The sequence below is a fragment of the Ambystoma mexicanum genome, chromosome 1q, assembly GCF_040938575.1.
Source record: "Ambystoma mexicanum isolate Mex_15411 chromosome 1q, UKY_AmexF1_1, whole genome shotgun sequence".
NCBI classification, from domain to species: Eukaryota; Metazoa; Chordata; class Amphibia; order Caudata; family Ambystomatidae; genus Ambystoma; species Ambystoma mexicanum.
The window spans coordinates 353,666,440-353,685,646 of record NC_090922.1 but is presented as its reverse complement, the minus strand read 5'-3'; positions in this window follow the sequence as shown (position 1 = coordinate 353,685,646).

Genomic DNA, 19,207 nt, shown 5'->3' with positions numbered 1-19,207 from the left:
GGACATGGACCACAAGTTCCATCATATAAAGGGTCCAGGTGGACCCAGTCCTGGCACCATGCTCATGAGAAAGTGTGCTCTGCACACTTTATTTCTGGTGCACATGTTCTTTCTGCCCCTGCAGGGTCCCCACGTGCATCCAGGTCGGGCGTGGCCAGAGGAAGACATTGGGATGCACGTGCAGCATCCTCTGGGTGCAGCAAGGTGGGGCCACAAGGTGGAGAAAGGGAGCGTGGCTGGGAGCAGGCTATTTAAGCCTGCACCGCTTGCATGCAAGCGCTTCTTCGCGTTAGTCTGGTTACTGCAGCGTAACGCTCACCGCCGCCTGAAGCGCTCTTACCTGATTTCAGCAATACCATCGCTTGTAGAGCAACTTACCTGATGTCAGCAACATCATCTCCAGCGCGCATCTTACCTGATTCCAGCAAAACTACTGCCTGAAGCGCGCATTTTACCTGATCCCAGCGATACCATCGCCTGAAGCGTATCTTACCTGATTCCAGCGATACCATTGCCTGAAGCGCATCTTACCTGATTCCAGTAGTCACCGCAGTTAGGGTGCATCATCACCTGTTCCGGGCGTCTAAGCTACGTGGCAGCTCATCTCGTTCAGCATCCTCGCAAATCCATCCATCCAGCAACCGCCGACAGGCCTTCGGATAGCTGTCTCTCGTCAGACATCGCCAGGCCATCCCTGCAGGAGAAAAGGACAAACAAGGTTATTAACAACATACAGACTTAATGCTAAGGTCACGCGCAACACATTCCTCGCGCTTGACCTTAGAACCAAACTTACCTTCTACCTGGGACATCGTAAACTCCTCTGGCCCTGCATTTGGATTCGCTTCCAACACCGCGACTCCGCTGGGCCCTTCACCATCTATTGGAGAGAAGGAAAGACATTACAAGAGTTACAGACAATAATCACGGAAAAAAGACATTGCAAAATGATACGGACACTAATCATTGTTGAGAAACACTTACCTAAGAAGTGGATCAGCCACAGCCGGTCTGAGCTGCCACGCACAAGGACATGTGAAGAAACTAGGTTCAATGAAGGTGCCCCTGCAGTTGAGAAGCAGGACGGACAGCTCATCCTCATAAATAAACAGGTGAGACTATATGGGTAAACGCATGCTCATCTCGTTGTGGGAAGAAGGGTTCAAGGGAAATCACAGTCTGACCACAGCATTCTCATGTCCTCTCGTACTCTCTCAGGGGCAATGTCAGCAACCAGCACAGTCCACACTACCGGAGCAGGGGAAGAAGCATGATCCAGGGGAGCCAAGTCCAGGGAGGGCTGCAACCGTGCCCCAACGCCCCCGCAAAAACTAGGTGAGCGTAACAGAAACCCAAGCTAGGTCTGAACTGCCAAATTGTATTCCTTGCAGCCCCAACAAGCTGCAGGGCATGGGGCTTGCCTTACCACAAGAAAAGTGTGTAAACTGGCCTTTGAAGCTGAACCATAAAAGCTGATGACTGCCTGTAGTTGATTCTCAGGAGGACAGGCTCTGCAGAGCAAGGCAAATGGTATTAATTTGCAATTTCCATCTGCCAAAGGGTCTGTGCTAAAGACCCTAAATATACAAAGAAATACCCTCTCTGCTGCGGTCCACTCTCAATAAATCAAATCTGACATCTTTCAGCAGAAAGGAACTTAACACTTTTGGAGACTAGATGTCTGACAAAAGGGGAGGCTAGATTCTGGAGGGGGGAGGACTGAAGTCATAAACGGCCCTGCCAGCCTTAACTTCAAAGAACATTTGGCATGATGACCTAGTGCCTCTGGGTCATAAATGTCTCAGCTCTGAAGTAACAGTGTAGGACACCAAATGTTTTGTTACTATGCAGAGGGAATGGCGATGACACCTAATATTGTCTAAAGTAGAGGAAAAAAACACTGTTTGAATGTTGCATTGGGGCTTACGATTTTGCTTGTAACTATTGGACAGAAGATCATAGAGGCTTCATTTTTTTTACATGTTCAGGGTGAAAAGCTCTGTGAGATGTATCTTCCTTATCTAAATAAGGCAAATATGGAAATCTACAAGCAGAAACAGCACACACGAGTGATTTATAGGCCCTAGCTTCCGTGCCAGCGAGCCTGTTACTTTGAGAAGAATAAATCATTTTTGTATAAAGGTATTAGTGAGTTAAAAGCCAAAATGTGTAACTCATCCACTATAAGTCATGCCCAGATGAGAATTGCATAATTTGACTCACATAAGTGAGAGCAATTGATGAGATGATTAGTAACATAATCATGTGTGAGAATTATGATGTTATAAAAAGTTAAGCTTGCTTAATGTAGACATTCTCAAGACGACAGCATATTAAATGGGAGAGAAACTGGGTTTGGAAGTTACTCATCTCAAACTGCCCTCTTCATTAATATGCCCAATGAGTAAGGAGGGGTTGGTTTAGGGTGATGTCAATTGTGGTCCAATGACATAGATTGACCAATTAGATTAGAGAAATGATACACACCTCTGTAGGGAATTGTTTCTACTCTATACAATTTAAACCCCTAGATTTGGAGAAAAAACACACTCATTGATGGAAGTGAACTAAGAGAGGAAGGAGAACTGATAACAACAGAATGGAAAATGTGAATAGATTGTTTTCCTTTGGATCCATTTTGGAATATCAGCAGAGCACTGCAATTGAGGCCTACCTGGAATTAAAGATCTAGGCCTTCTTTAGTGGAAAATACACTAGATAGACCCCAATACAGAATGAGGGAGGCCAGGTTGTGAGGGAAAGCTGACCCCATCGTGCTGACTGATGCCCACCTGTTCCTGGAGAGGGAAAATGGAACAAGTCCTTATGAGGGTGCCAACCTGTCAGTGAGACAATCAAAAGAGATTGCTATGTAAGTAAAATCCCAAGAGGAGTTATACTTCTGAGAGGGAATATACTCTAAAAGGGAATAGATTAAACCTCAGCCCCTTTTATAAGTAATGAGGGGGGATATGCATTGACTGTGAATCCTTAGAAGTTAGGGAATATTTCAGAAGTGTATGTGCTTCTGGAATTATATATTTGATAGACTAGGTCCTATGGTGTGTACATCGAGGATTCCCTTACTCTTCTGTGTGATGCACGCATACAGAAGAAGTATTTTGGGGGCCAAAAGGACATCTCATTGTGTGCATACCTAGAAAAATAATATAAATGAAGTGATTTCCTTGATACATCACAAAGAAGAATACTCTTATTAGTGCAGGACCACTCAAGACAAAGGGGAAAGGGTTATTAACCATTACCCATTTTCCCACCTTTAAGTTGTCTGTTGAAAATGTGAAATGTACATTTTTAACACATTAATGCAATTGAAACACCAGTAAAGGTAATTTAGGAAACATACACGTTGAACATAAATTTTCCTTTTCACAAGCAAGTTTTTATATTCAGTAAAGTCAAGTTGCTGGTATTTCAAATGAGTGTTCCACAACACTGTTTATCCATTGATTAAAGGGGGTAGGTATCTATTTTCAATACAGGGTATGTATAGAGATTTAGAAAGCCAAATATGCACTGAATCACTTTGGTTTTCTATAAAATTACAATTTTCATCCCAAGTCCTCGAACACGGTTCAACACTGGGTGGATGTGCACTCAGGATAACTCATGTTTATAGATGGTGATATGTGATACAATAGTATATTCAAGTAAATTTAGCCTAGGAAAACAGTGTATTGATCATTCTTCATTGAAGTTGGAATTTCATGGATGCTTAATTTTTGATATTTTAATATATTGAATCATTCCTTTTATTTTAATAAATAGAAGTTCTGTGAAACACAGTGTATGACTTGTCCAGAAGGGGGAGGGAGGCTGAAGGGACTCAATGGGCCTCATTATGACCCTGGTGGTGATGGTATGAATGGTGCCGGTAAGGCACCGGCACTGTTCATACCATCCCGCCGCATTACGAGTTCTGCACGCGCGTTCCGGACAGTCCGACAGGTCTTACCTGGCGGGCTGTGCAGCACCCGCGAGCAGAACTTGTGATTGCACTGGCACCGTTATAAACGTGCCGGTGCAACCATGCCTCTCACCCCCATTCTGCCCTAGGGGGCAGAATGGGTATCGGGAGCCCGCCATTACCGCCACCCGTAAATGGGCAATTAGCGGCCCATTCAACTCATAATGGGCCGGTTATTGCCCAATCGCGGGTGGCGGGGTCGGTAGCAAGCATGGCGGTAGCTACCGCCATGCTCGAAATGAGGCTCAATGTCTGTAAATTGGGGATCACAAGTTCATAAGAAAACTTTATTAAATAAATGAAAATTGTGTGTGCCTGATTTGGGTGGGGGTGGAAAATTCTGCTGCATTTGATATTGCCCGATTAAAACATCTCACTACAAAACATGGTTCTGGATGTGGATATACAGCTATGTAGGTCTTGCCAGGGTGTGTGACCCATGTTTGCATATGGATGTAGTTGTTGGAGGCTTTAATGTGCGTGCACACATTTGGATATGGATATGTATTTATGGAAGCATGCTCAGTGTGTGCGTACATTTAATATGGATACGTTTTGATATGGTGTATAGTTTAGAAAGTGTTGCTGAGTAAAGCACATGTTTGGATGTGTACATGTAGCATATAAAGTGAACCAGTTTTGTTTTTTGAGCCTCGCCTCGTAGTGTGTTGGCGTGTACTAAGTACTAGGAGAAAAGGATGTGGTTATGGAAGTGCGCCCATGGTGTGCGCATTTGAGTGTGTTAGTATAGATGTTGGGTTATGTCTTCATGCGGTTGTATTGCACAGTGTTTGGAGAATGATTAAGAATGATTGGGGGGCATCTCTTGCCATCTAGTGGTTGGTGGCATCTAGCTGTTTTGGTTTACTTGCCCTTGGTCACCTGGATCGGGTTGCATGGTTTTTAGCTAATTTGTATGTCTTACAGAAAGGGCACTTGAAGTGGCATTAGTGTTTGTGAGTGGATGTGAACATGGTGTGTGCATTTGGCAAGGAAGGGAGGTGTGTTGTGATTGTGCTTTACTGTATGGATGGATTAATGTAGGTTTGTAATGTATGAGGTCCGATTGAATGATTGAATGATAGGTGTATGTTTGAGTCTGAGAAGGCTATGTCCCTGATGTTCTGCCATTGACAGTTGAAGTGTGGGAGCCTGTGGGTTCCTGTCCTGTAACTTGATTTGACATCTTATGTAACTTAAATAAAGTAACATAATGGAATTACCTGAAGTGCCCTGAATTCAACAATAACATAACATATCTTAACATTGACGGAATAATGGACGGGGAGTGCAATTGTTATGCTTTCTTAACCAACATGAATATGTGTCATGTGCAAGCTCCATTACTTGTATATTCATTGGCTCATGATTCCATTCCTTGGATGATGGGGCACAAATTCAGAGATTGGTCTTAATGAGAGCAAGTTCCGGATTCTACCTTAAGTGGTCAATCATGTTTTTCCTTTCCGAATGGGGTAGGGTTCGTTTGTATACACAGCTCACTTGTTGTGCCTTGGACCATATGTGCAAAGGGGAAGCAGGACAAACAGGGATTAGAAATGGTTCTAGTGTGCTTTTCCCTCGCACTTCCATCCACACTGTTTTTGATACAGCCTACTTCAACATCCTCAGGCTTGATTTAAGAACAAAATCATCAAGCTCTAAGCAGGTCAGAACTTCCACACACATTTTATCTTTCTCTTTAGTCACTTCTCCAGCATTCATTACCTACTTGATTGGCTCACGAGGGAGAGATCCAAATGCTACTTAGGATCTGAACAAGGGTCCACAAACTTCTTCTGACATAAGTAGCTGCCAAGAGTGTGAAAGATGGCCATCCTGCTCCTCTTTGGTAGACGCTTCCCGTGCCTTATCAATTTCCTTTCCTCTTCTGCTGTGCCTTCTCTACCCTTGTCAGCTTCTGTGCCTCCACCCTCTGCCACTACTCTGGCACCCTCTTCCTCCCCCTCTGCTACCTTGCCCTCTCCTCGTGCCTCTTCTGCCCCCCTCAGGCTCCTTCTACACCTCTGCAGGGAGTACCTCTGATTTGTACCCCGCCCCGGAAGTCTTATAAGGATGGCAACCTTCTCCACCTCACCACTCTTAGCTCTCGCTCAGCCGTCAAACACTCCTTTGACATCTGCCATCTCCTGGAAGAACTCGACCTTGATGTCCTTGGTCTCACCGAGACTTGGTTCACGGCCAGCTCTGTAACGAGCTTTGACACTCTTCTTCCCGATGGCTACAAGATCCTCTCTGCTCACAGGTCCAATCATTCCAGTGGGGGTGTAGACTTGATCTTCCCTGAGTGAATTCCTGCCACTATCATTCCTACGCAGGCCTACTCCTCCTTTGAATGCCTAATCTGTAGGCTTTCTCTCTCCCTTACCACTCTCTCACGGTTGCTACTAGCTACTGGCCACCAGGTCAGATCTTCCCCTTCCTCTCAGAGTGAGCAGACCTCTCTGCCTCCCTCCTGGCCTCAACCACTCAACTCCTCCTCTCATCTCTCTCTCTACCCCACAGGCCAAGCCTGCCACCCCTCTGCCTCCCACCTTCTCAGTCATTCAACCCATGAAGTGTTTGTCAGTTGAGGCTTTTGTCACCACTTTCTCTCCTCCTCCTGCAACTCTGGCTGACTCACACCCTGACACAGCCCTCTCAATTCTCCACTCTGCTACCTCTGATACTCGTTATGCACTTGTCCCTCTCATGAGGATTCACATGAAGCCTAAAGTCAATTGCAATTCCTGGTACGACTCTGATCTCATCACCCTTAAACACACTCCTTTCTTGGGTATACTCCTGGAAAAGCTGGCTATCTCCCAGCTTAATATTCACACTGAATCTGTGGGCTGTCTCCATGACCATCAGTCTGGTCTCAGATGAGCGAAGCACGGAAACTGCTCTCCTGCACATCCGTGAAGACCTACTCTCTAACCTTGATTCTAATCTCCCCTCTGTTCTCATCCTACTCGATCTCTCCTCTGCCTTTGACACAGTCAACCATGGCATCCTGCTCAACCGGCTCCATGATAACCTGGATATCAATGATCAGGCTCTGGCCTGGCTGACTTCTTTCCTCTCTGACTGACCTCCCCAGGTCCAACTTCCTCTCCTCTATGTCTCGCTTCACCTGCAGTGTTCTCCAAAGGTCTAACCTTTCTCCCTGGTTGTTCAACCAATACCTGGTACCTCTCGCCCATTGCATTGCTGCTGCCTGCTCCAACTTCCAGTGCTACGCCGATGACACCCAGCTCACCTTCAGGCTCCCCTCTGCCACCTCTTCTCCTTCTCTCATCCCGGATTGTCTGTCTGCTATCCAAGAGTGGTGCACTGCCAATGATCTCTGCCTGAATGCCAGCAAGACTGAGATCCTCTTCATCGTCACACCTGCACCCCTCTTTCCCTCTACTCTCTGGCCGGCCTCCCTTGGCCCTCCTCCTGCTCCCACCTGTGAGGCTAAGAACCTCAGGGTTATCTTCGACACCACACTCTCCTTCTCTCCTCACATCTCTGACAGCTCTAAGAAGTCAAACTACCAACTGCACCTCCTCAGAGGTATTCTCCCTTTCCTCTCCTTCTCCGGAAGCTCACTGTCTCTAGAGCTCTGGTTCTCTCTAGGCTTGACTACTGTAACAGCCTCTTTCTAAAGCTGCCTGCCTCGACTCTCCGCCCTCAGTAACTCATCCAGAACAAGATTGTGAGACTTGTCCTTGGCCTCAAGCCCAGAGATCGTATCTCTCCAGCACTAAAATCTCTCCATTGGCTCCCAGTGGCTGCAAGGATCAAGTTGAACACCCTTTTCATTTTCCAAAAGGCTTTCTGGGGCCTAAGACCAAAGTATCTCCAGTGTTCTCTTCTGAAGTATCTTCCTACTCAGGCTATTCACTCCTCCTCTTCCAACTCCTAGAAGGTCAGTTGTTTGCCAAGCAACAAACTGGGGACTGATCTCTCTGTTCAGCTGGCTCCTCCCTCTGGAACAGCCTCCCTGCATCTCTGAAACTTGAGCAGAACCATCTCCCATTCCGGAAGCAGCTCAAGATGTTCCTCTTTGCTTCGGCCTTCTCTCTTCCTCTCCCCTGCAGATCTCCTGTCTGATACTGCAATGGTTACCTGCATACCCTTCTGAACCACAGGCCAAGGTCCCTGCCCTCCCAGTTGCACACTTGCACTGCCTCCCAGCAACTCTGCACTTGGGGTTGTATCTGCAACTCTACAGTCCCCCTACCTGCACTTTCTAACACTTGCTACTGCACTTAACCCCTGCACTGTCACTTGCTGGCCGCACTTCTTTTTTGGTGTTTATTCTATGGGCCTCATTACAAGGTATGCCGGTAAGGGAAAAATGATGCCGGTATGTAAATACCAGCATCATTTAACGTTCTGTAGCATTCTGACCCACAAACCCGGTATTAACGGCACCGTTATTTACTGTGCCGCAAATAGCGGCATAGGCGCGTACACGCGCCTCTTCAGGCAGGAAATACCGGCATGCCGGTAATAGGTGCCAATTACAACCCACGCAAACATGCAAATACTGGCATCGCGAACCCGGTAATAACGGGCTGCCTGATGCTGGCAAAACAGGCATCGCGGACCACCCGCAAACAGCAACCAAGATACAAGGCAGCTGCCACAGGTGCACACAATCCCCACAGGTGGAGTCAAAGGAGGCTGTGCCAGTATGAACTGAGCACACCCACACACCACAACCCCCCCACAGGTGTAGGCAATGTAGAGTGGCCCAGTACAAAAGGAGCACACCTACACACCACACCCCTTCCTACACCAAAATGCTACCACTAGCATTTGCAATCATGGCGCAGGAGGACATGCCTATACTGCTACAACTACAGCAACAACAGCAACAACAACAACAACTACAGCAGCAAGAACAGGCAGCACAGAGGAGACGCAGGAGGAGAAGGAGGGTGAGACAGGCCCAGCAATTACCACCCGCGCAGTCACCAGCGCCTCGTAAGCTGCCACCAATCCCTTGCACCAGACCCAGCCCATTCAACCTAACCCCTGAGCAGATCCACACGCTGTATCGGTTGGACCGTGACACTTCACCACCATAGTGGACATGATACAGAACGACATTGCCAGCCACATACAAATACGCACTGCCATCCCCCCACTACTAAAGGTGGTGTCTGTGCTACACTTCCTGGCCACAGGCACCTACCAACACACAGTGGGCCAGCTGCATGGCATTTCACAACCACTATTCTCACGCATGCTGAACCAAGTGCTGGATTCCCTCCTGAAGCACACAAGCACCCACATATCCCTACCACGTACTGCCCAGGAGATAGCCGAAACCAAAGTAGGCTTCCATGCACTGGCAGGCATGCCCAATTGTGTTGGTGCCATCGACTGCACCCTTGTGGAATTGGTAGTCCCCCATGCCATAGAGGCGGTGTACCGCAATCGCAAGCAATACCACTCCATCAATGTGCAAATGGTATGTGACTCCAGCAAGATCATCACCCATTGCTGCGCCCGATTTCCAGGATCCACACATGATGCCATAGTACTCCGCAACTCCACGCGTCCCAGTCACATGGAGCGACATGCTGGACCAGGTGCCTGGCTGCTCGGTGAGTTGCACAACAGGCCCATGGCCATGCTGTGGGGTACTCATGTGTGCGGATGCAGAAGGGGGAGGCTACTGCACCCGGGTGGGAAAGGGGGGGTACTTCACCAGGGTGAGAAAGGGGGGGGGATACTTCACCAGGGTGGGAAAGGGGGGGGATACTTCACCAGGGTGGGAAAGGGGGGGTTAATAGTACACCTGGGTGGCAATAGCCAGTGAGTGGAGAATTAATGCAGAGCTAAACACTCCTCACCTGACCCAGCCAAACGGAAAATGACACATCACTGGGCCACATATCACAAATAATGCATATGGATGACAACAAGTAAGAGGCACAATGGTGATGGCAAGCAATGCATGACTGAATAGGATGGCAACTGTGGCAATGCGGCTAGTGTGACCATGCATAGTGAAGAGTATATAGCATGAATTGGAGGCTAAACATTGTCGCACTGCCACAGCACATCTGGCTCAGCATGCATGATTACACCCTGCATCATCTATTCAACCCCATCCAGTGTTCCACACCTCTTTACAGTATACATTCCATATAGGTGACTATTTGGTACACGTACAGGGACATGTGCATGCCCACACCAAATAGCTGCTGCCATGACCGTGCTCCCTGAAGGTGGCAGTTCAGAGTGACACACACCTATTTGTATCTGCTTGCAGGTGATGGAGGATATCCCTTGAGGCCGTGGCTACTTACCCCTGTGCGGAACCCGCAGAACAGCCATGAAGAAGATTACAATCGTGTGCACACTCGTACCCGTGTTGTGATTGAGCAGACCTTTGGCCTGTTGAAGGCGTTGTTCCGCTGCCTAAGCAGGTCTGGTGGGGCACTCCTATATAGGCCTGAGAAGGTGGCAAAGATCACCATGGCCTGTGTCATGCTGCACAACATGTGCGTCCGAAGGAATGTACCACTGCCACCTGACATTGACATGCATGGGCCGGGTGAGGATGAAGGGGATGGAGACGGAGGCGAAGGAGCCCCCCTGCCAGTACGTGATGCACGGGACGGCCATGCTGTACGCCAAGCACTAATTGACAAATACTTTTGAAACACAGGGACGATGAACGACTTGTGTCAGTCAGACACTGGGCCAATGTGAACATGCACAAAGGGAATGTTGGTAGTTGGGCACTGAACACCGTAACACATTAAATGGATGAACACGAAAAATAACAATGTCCAGCCATGGATTTTTCTCATCACAACTTGTGTATTATTTGTAACAGCAAAACTGTACCCACTCCCCCCTCCCAGAACTCCCCAACAAACTCCCTCACCCACCCCACATACCCCAGTGAATAGGCCAACAAACTCCCTCACCCACCCCACAGATCCCAAATGTCCCCATGTGTGCAACAAACAATGTTGCCTTCACCATTGTAGTTCCTCACATTTTGTCATTTCCCATAATGTCATTTCTTTGCGACTTTTGGGTCTGGGGGTGCCATGACCGAGCGCCGTGCGCTCCTGCGCGTTAAGCGCATGGGGCTTGATTGCACCGAGGTGGAAGGGGTTGACGGGGTGGAGGTGTCTATTGTCAGTCCCCAGGCTGGGCCATGGTGTGCTGCTGCACTTGCGTGATGTTCGCAAGAAGGGCCTGGGTCAGTGACCCCATGCACTCCCTGAATGCACATGTGGACGCCTCCACGGCAGCTGTATTGGCAGCAATGGCCGTGGCTATGGCCTTCATGGCTTCATCACCAGCGACGACCTGTTGTCGCATTATCTGGAGCATTTCTTCTTGGCGGGCCTCTACCCTTGCCAGACGGACCTCGAAGGGGGTTTCAGCCGCAGGTGTACTGGTGGCTGGCGGGGTGGTGGAAGGCAGGGTGGTGGAAGGCAGGGTGGTGGCTGGCGGGGTGGCGGAAGGCAGGGTGGTGGCTGGCGGGGTGCTGGAAGGCAGGGTGGTGGCTGGCGGGGTGCTGGAAGGCACCTGCGTGGGGTCCTCGTCCTGGGCACTGTCCTCCTCGAAGATGGCAATGTCCGAATCTCCAAGGTCGGAGTCATGCAGACATGGGTCATCCTGGCTCTCAGTCTCCGCAGGTGGAGGGGTGCTGGCAATGGGCATTGGGCTGGGCGTTTCGGACATTACCTCTGCCTCTTCAACCACCTCTGTGGACATGACGTCCGTGGTGGCCGGCGGAACAGCTACCACTGTTGCAGCAGGTGCCCCCTGCAGGGTTGATGCCTTGTGTGGCACACTGGGTGTGGCTGCAGACAATTTCTTGGACGAGGGGGTGGCGGTGGCCCTGGCCCCCTTGCGTACACTGGATGTGCTCGCACCCCTGTCCTGTGTTCCACCTTCCTCATCGGTGCCTGGGAGATAGAAGAGATGCAGGTCATCAGTGATGTTGCCAAATGGCAGCTGTGATGTTTTGCGGTGTGATGTTTTCATACATTCAGGCACAATTTAATTTCTGTTGTGTGGCATTTGGTGTACTGAGGGGACATGTTGGCAATCATTGCATGACTAGTGGCATTGGATTGTTTTGGTGTCTGTGGGGGGGGGGCATGGGCATGGTTGGGTCATGTTGCACCTCTGTTGGGATTGGAATTTTCACTCATCATGCGTGTGGTGCAGGGGGTGGCACTCATTATTCTATTGATGTGTTGATGTCGCCTTGGGACATGCATTGGAGTGCCTAATCTGACTTCAACATCACTTGTGTCACATCATGTTTTGTTATACGTGGATGTGATGGTTCACTCACCTTCCTCTGTTGTAGTTGCTGCACCAAACTCCTGGTCTCCTATCCCCTCTATGGATTCCAGGTCAATAAATCCACTTGCGGTCTCCTCCCATGCGGTGAGCTTTACAGGGGAGTGTGTGCCACAGCCTGTCGCCATTTGGGCCCTCCGGTTCTCCCCCAGGATCTTCCGGACCCGGGAGCGCAGGTCGTCCCAGCGCTTTCGGCAATCCCGTACGCTCCTTGGGGTGCTCCCCACTGCCGACACCCTCGTAGCAACCTCCTGCCACACCTCTTTTTTTCGGGTTTGGGCCGTATGCTTAAGGTCTGTGCTTCTGATGATGTCAGCATGCTGTTCGAGGGTGTTTGCCAGCATTGTCAGTTCAGCATCACAAAAACGCTGCTTCTTCTTCCTTTGGGTGCTTTTTCTGGTGGCCTTCGATATTCGACATCCTGATTGAGTTGTGGCACTCAACAACACGGGTGTAATGGTGGTTATGGAGGATGGAAATGGATTGTGTTTTTAAAGATGGCCGGCGGCCCATTTCCCGTTCCTGCGTGATGATGTAATTTCCGGATCTGGTTTTTACGTACACAGTGATACCGTGCCGGTATCACCGTGCCGGTATTCAGGTGTTGGTATGAAGCGGTAACGTTATGGGTGGGCCGCGCGATGCCGGTATAAGGGGGTTGGTGGCACTTTACCGGCATGGCGGGATTGCCACTACCGGCATGGGGGAAAGTGCGTGCTCGCGCACTCGTAATCACCCGCTGTTAGCGGGTTCATACGTGCACGGACACGCTCATTCCGGCATGCCGGAAATGGACCCGCTATTACCGGGCAACTCATAATGAGGCCCTATGTCTTGCACTTGCTTCTCCTCCCCCTCCCCAGGCACTTTTCCCCTCTCCTCTCCTCTCCCCTGCACTTGCGCAATCTCAGTGTCACTGGGCCTAGTAAGATCGTTGTCTTGCCCCATCCTGGTTCCCCTTCCCTGCTTTGTTGCGCCTTGAAACACCAGTGTATAGGCACGATATAAATAAAATATCATATCCTATCATATCATAGGTCACACCTTTCGTGAAAGTGCTGCTCCTTCACCTTCAGAAATGCTATTTTCACAATTAATTGTATAAAATATTAAAAACAACTAGTTCATCAAGCCTTCTGGTATCCCCTAGACACCAAGGCCAGAAGAACCTTTTTTGCATTTGCATTCACCTTCAGGCTTTGCACCTCCTCCATTTAGGATTTGTGTTTTTATTGTAGTTTCTAAGTTTGAAGGCCAATCTCGAGTCTTTTGTATGAGGATTAGATAGATGGTGCCTGTGTACAGAGTCTAAATCTTTCTTTAAGGTATTTAAGGATCTTGTTGGTCATTTCTTTGAGTATGAATTTCAGGAGCACCAAGTTGACGGTGCCACCTAAGTGTGGGCAGTGTAAACATTGTGAGACATGACTTGAGTGAACCCTTCCAATGGGCTTACTGACAATGCTGACCACTGCATTGGTATGCTCTGTAACTGAATTAAGATAGGTTTGCTGACCAAGTCAAAAGGGCAGTTCAATAATCCATTTGATCTGACAAGTAACCTGCCTCCCATATGTTCCTCCAAAATGGAGCATGGAATTCGTCCAAGGATCTTGGTGACGACTGCTCTGAATCACCTTCTCGAACTGCCCCAACATCAAGAGAGTGAAGTCCAGATGTTACCTAGAGGACCTTTCACATCTGAAGTTAGACATTGTGTATACAGTCGCATAGTTGGATTTGGGACGTTTTTTCGCTGTTTATTACGTAGTCACCCTCAACTCAGGGTGGCACACAATAACTCACTATTGTTTGTTAAGATTCACTTTGGTAAGGCTTTAACACCCGTCTCGCAGCCAACCCTAACAAATACCCGGTGCCACAATGGACTAGCAACCAGGCCGGCGTGTAGTAAGAATATAGATGAATTAATGTATTTAAACCACATTTTGACAAATAGACTAACATCAGCCATCAATGCTGTGGCACCACAAGAACAAAATGACTTCTGTAATGACACCAACAAAGAGATAATACTGCGATATGCAGTCACAATTTCCCGCAGCTTTCTTTTCAAATCCCTCACCAATACAGAAAAAGAACAATTCAAAACACACAGTGATTGCTGATTTGGTTGTAATACTTTTCTCCCAGCAACCCCCACCCTCCAAACATCAATTAGACTTGGATCCTCTGAATTGAAGCCCAGTGGCAGAGAGTGGGAACACAATGGGAAAATCGTTTTGGAATTCTGATAAAATACACTCTTTGGAAAAAGGGATTCAAGGGCAACATTTCTTTTTTGTTTTACTTTTATTTAACTTGCACAGAGTTGACACATTACAATGCTTACAGTTGTGTAACATATTTCGGTTATACAGATGTGTGTTTAGGTAGGTGTTAATATACATACATTACAATACTTCTTGACCGTTTTCACTTATGCTTCTCTCAATTAGGTATTGTCTGAATCCTGCCCAGATGTCTTTCGGGCGGCATGTTATAGGTAATAGGCTAGAGTATACCTCTTCATTATCGTTTGCCCAAGTCATATCACTCATCCATTCTTCCATCCTAGGAGGTTCCCTACTCTTCCAGCATAGTAGTAACGCACAATTTGCTAAAAGCAGGCCTGGATTCAAAAGTCTGCGCTGGATTGGGTTCATTTTGCTCACAAAGCACAGCACACCTGCCCCTGGCTCCCAGTCTATAGGTTGGTCAAGCATTTCTTCTAACGCTTTGCACACATCCACCCAGTACTTAGCGAGCACGCTACAAGACCTTAGCATGTGAAGTATGCCTGCCTCCTCACTTCCACATCTGGGCATTTCCCTGTCACTGTAGTGTACATGTTTTTGAGTCGGGCAGGCGTGAGATGCACTCTAGTCATTATTTTGAAGTGGATTAGCCAGTACCTGGAATTAAAGGAGATAAGTTTTGTTAAACTGCATAATTGTGTCGTGTGTGTCTGTGAGGGAAATCACCAGGTCCTTCTCCAACTCCCCCTTGATATCCGGTGCCTGAACCTTCCTAGTTGACAGTGTAATTTTGTGCAGTACTGAGGCCAACATCTTCACTGTGCTGACAGATAGTACGTACCCCAAGTTCGGGTGTGAGGAGGGCTCTTTGGGGAAACTATCCCACATTGCTGCTGTCGCTGAACGCAGTCTAAAATACTGTAGTTTCTGCAGCGGGGTATAGCCTACAATTGCCTTTATATCATCCAAGCTAATGAATTGGCTCTCATAGTATAAATCCCTGAAGTGATGTATGCCCTTGCCTCATCAGTGCATGAGCAGGTTCGCATCTTGTGTTGGGGGCAGGTATGGTGGGCCCCATATAAGCATGCTTGGGTTATACATCACAGTATTTATGAGATGGCCAACTAACCTGGCCCATGCTCGGTGTGTGACCTGGGCAGGGTCCATCTGGTTATCGCCCTTTGTCTTCCCTTCTGCCAGCTCATGTAGGAGACACACTGGGTCTCTCCCTTGAGTTTAAAGCGCCACATGGGATGCAGCTCGGCCACCCTCCGCCCAGTACACTGCGTAATAAGCCTGTGCGGACAGAAAGTACTGTTTGAAGTCGGGGGCCGCCAGTCTGTCTTGCTCATATGGCATCGTTAGCCACCTCCAGCTCGCTCGTGCCTGCCCCTTCCATATAAACGTTGAGCATGCCCCTTGTATCCTTGAAAGGAGGGATCTCCCTGGCCACACTGGTACTTTGTTAAACAGGTAAAACAGTTAGGGAGTATGATCATTTTAATTAATGCAAGACGGCCCATAAGTGAGATTGTAAGGTGATTCCAGCAGTCAAGTTTAGTGCAGAATGCAACAACTAGATCACCGTAATTGAGGATGCGTGCTAGTTGCGCTGTGCATGCTATTTCTACCCCCAGGTATTTCACCCATTGGGTTGTCCATTTGAGACCGTGCAGATCCATGGGTTCCCTGGTTGCATCTGTCAGTGGGAATATCTCAGATTTAGTAGTATTCAATCTGAGCCCGAAATAGTCCCCAAATTCTCATATAGCTGTTATCACTTTTGGCAGGTGTGTCTCGGGCTCCCTCACATACAGCATGATATCTTCCGCATATAGGGCTATCAGCTCTACTATCCCCGCTATTTTTATCCCTGCCCGGCTGTGCCGCACCCTGAGAAGGTCAACTAGTGGCTCTATCACTAATGCGAATAGCAATGGGGACAGTGGCCAGCCTTGTCTTGTACCCCCTGCTAATTCTAGAATTTGTAATAGTTTCCCGTTAACACTCACCCTCGCATACGGCTGTGTGTAAAATATTCAGTCCCATTTGATGAAGTTTGGAAACCCGTAGTTGCTTAGAACTCTAAATAGAAAGGACCAGATAACGGTGTGAAAAGCCTTTTGCATATCTAGGGTAACTGCAGCCCCCTTGCATTTTTTCGGGATTTTTTGCTAATATGTTATAGCACCTCTGTATGTTAGATGCCGTGGATCTGCCCTGTATGAATCCCCCTTGGTCCTCATGCACCATATACGGCATCAGAGGGTTAAGTCGGGTAGCCAATAGTGTTGCAAATATCTTTACATCAGTATTTATGAGGGACAATGGGCGATATGAGCCACAGACCTCAGGGAGTTTCCCCGGCTTCAATAGCAGGATTATGACTGCCTCGCGTGTTGTGTCCGGTAACCTGCCGGTTTCCAGTGCTTCGGTCCACAGTGAGTGGAGTCAGGGCGCTAAAATATCTATAAATTCCCTGTAGAATTCCGTGCCTAGCCCGTCCGAGCCAGGAGCTTTCCCTCTCGATAGGGACTTTATAGCTTCCTTTATCTCGTGCAATGTAAAAGTTGTATCTATGGCATCTCGTGATTCCACAGACAGGAGGGTAGTAGGTATCTTAGCTAAGTACCTATCAATTTTGCTGTCTGTGGCTGCACTTTGGGGGGAATATAATTTGGTGTACAAGTCGTAGAACACCTCGCTGATTTCCTCATGTTTCGTTACCACCACCCCATCACTCATGGCTATGCACGGGATATTCTTTCTCCCCTTCTCCCTGCGTACCATAAGTGCCAACAGCTTACCCGGCCTTTCTTTTTCGCCGTATCTTCGTGCCGCAGCTGGTCTATCAAAATAGCGCTGTTCCCTATCTGCCGCCACCCGGAATCCATCCAATTGCGTTTTAATATCAGCGGTAATCTGTGCTGTCGGGGTGGTCGCGTATAGTGACTGAAGGGTAGCTATTGCTTCCTCTCTCCTCCCAAGTTCTCTACGTACATCTCATAATGCTCCCAGCTCTGTGGACATAGCAATACCCCTGATGTAGACATTGAATGCTTGCCATAGAACTGCCTGTCTGGTGACAGACCCCTCATTGTTCTAAAAAAGAAATCTCAGAGACATGTTGTGTTAGGTTAATTCTGAATGCTGGGTCTGTCAATGCAGCAGCTTTGAACTGCCATGGTGTCTTTTGTGGATCACCCTCACGGATATCAATCGTCAGTGACACTGGTGAATTATCTGATAGTGTCCTGGGCAGTATTTTAGTCTCTGATGTCCAGCCCAAAGCCATCTGGGATACCAGCCACAGGTCTATCCTGGAGTGCATATCATGGACCGATGAGTAAAAAGTGTAAGCCCTTTGTGTCCCATGCAGTGATCGTCAGGCGTCCCTCATATCCAGATCTGTAATATGTGTCTGTATTGTGCGCGCTGATCCAGTTAGGGATCTGGAGGTGGTTGATGTTCTGCCTAGGTCAACATCTAATATGGTGTTAAAGTCCCCGCCACATATGACTTGGGCTGTCGGATATTTAGCACATTTCTGGAAGACCTCTTGTGGGGTACATTTACCAGCCCAGCAGAACTCCCCTACATCACCAAACTGCATCTATAGCAGTTAAAAGTAGAATGGCAGCGCTGGCTCTGCTGAGCGCTATTCCCTTGCATCAAAACTGCATTTTGCAGCTACAAAAATGATGGCTGCGCTGTCTTTGCCACGCACATATGAGGTGAGATGGAACATGGAACACCCCGAGAATGGCTGCCAGTGTTTTCTTCATGTGCACCAAAGAAAATAATTCAAAGGCAGTGCTGCTATGCTGCCAGTTCAAAACTTCCCACTAAGAAAGAAAATATTCTGCATTTAAAATGGCTTAGCACTGATGCCATTTACATTGTTTTCACCACTATACAGTGGGTTCCAGTAAGACACATTAATGCCCATCTACATTCAGGCTATACACCAGCGGCAGTCCTCCGGGAAAGGCATTATGTGTCACGGAAAGTCTGTGAAATAGCAAAGAAATCCACTCCAGGACCTACGGCCAGCGTTTACTTTTTGCAACAATATAACACAGTCCAAACCCTTCACAAGAAGCTCTCTCCTGTTGCTGGATGTCAATTTCAAAGAACACTTGTTTGAATAGATTGCTATGTATTAGAAATTGACTAGGGCCATGAAAATACTTAGAATACAGATGTGAGGAAAGAAACGCATGTGTAAGTGACATTCAAGGAATATTATCCCACGTATAAAAGGGTGCTTTTGCCAAACAAGAAAATGCCTTTTTAAAAGTGAAATGTTAAACTAAGGCCTTGTGCTTGCATAGAAATGTGATGGGGTTTGCTTAAAATATACAGGATATTGCTTCCCAAAAAGGCTGGCTTTTGTGAAAGAAGAAAAATAAAAATGTTTAAAAGCTGTTTGAAGACTCCAGAACTTGCTGTCAAACCGTTTATTTTGCAAGGTAGGCATTTCAAAATTGCCCTGCCTTTCCTGGGAACAGAATGACTTCCCCCAAGTGGACCAGCCCCCTTGGGCACATGAAAGGGGCCAAGGTGCAGGATCTTGCACCCTCAACAGACAAAGCGGCAGTGCTCTAGCATGTGACAA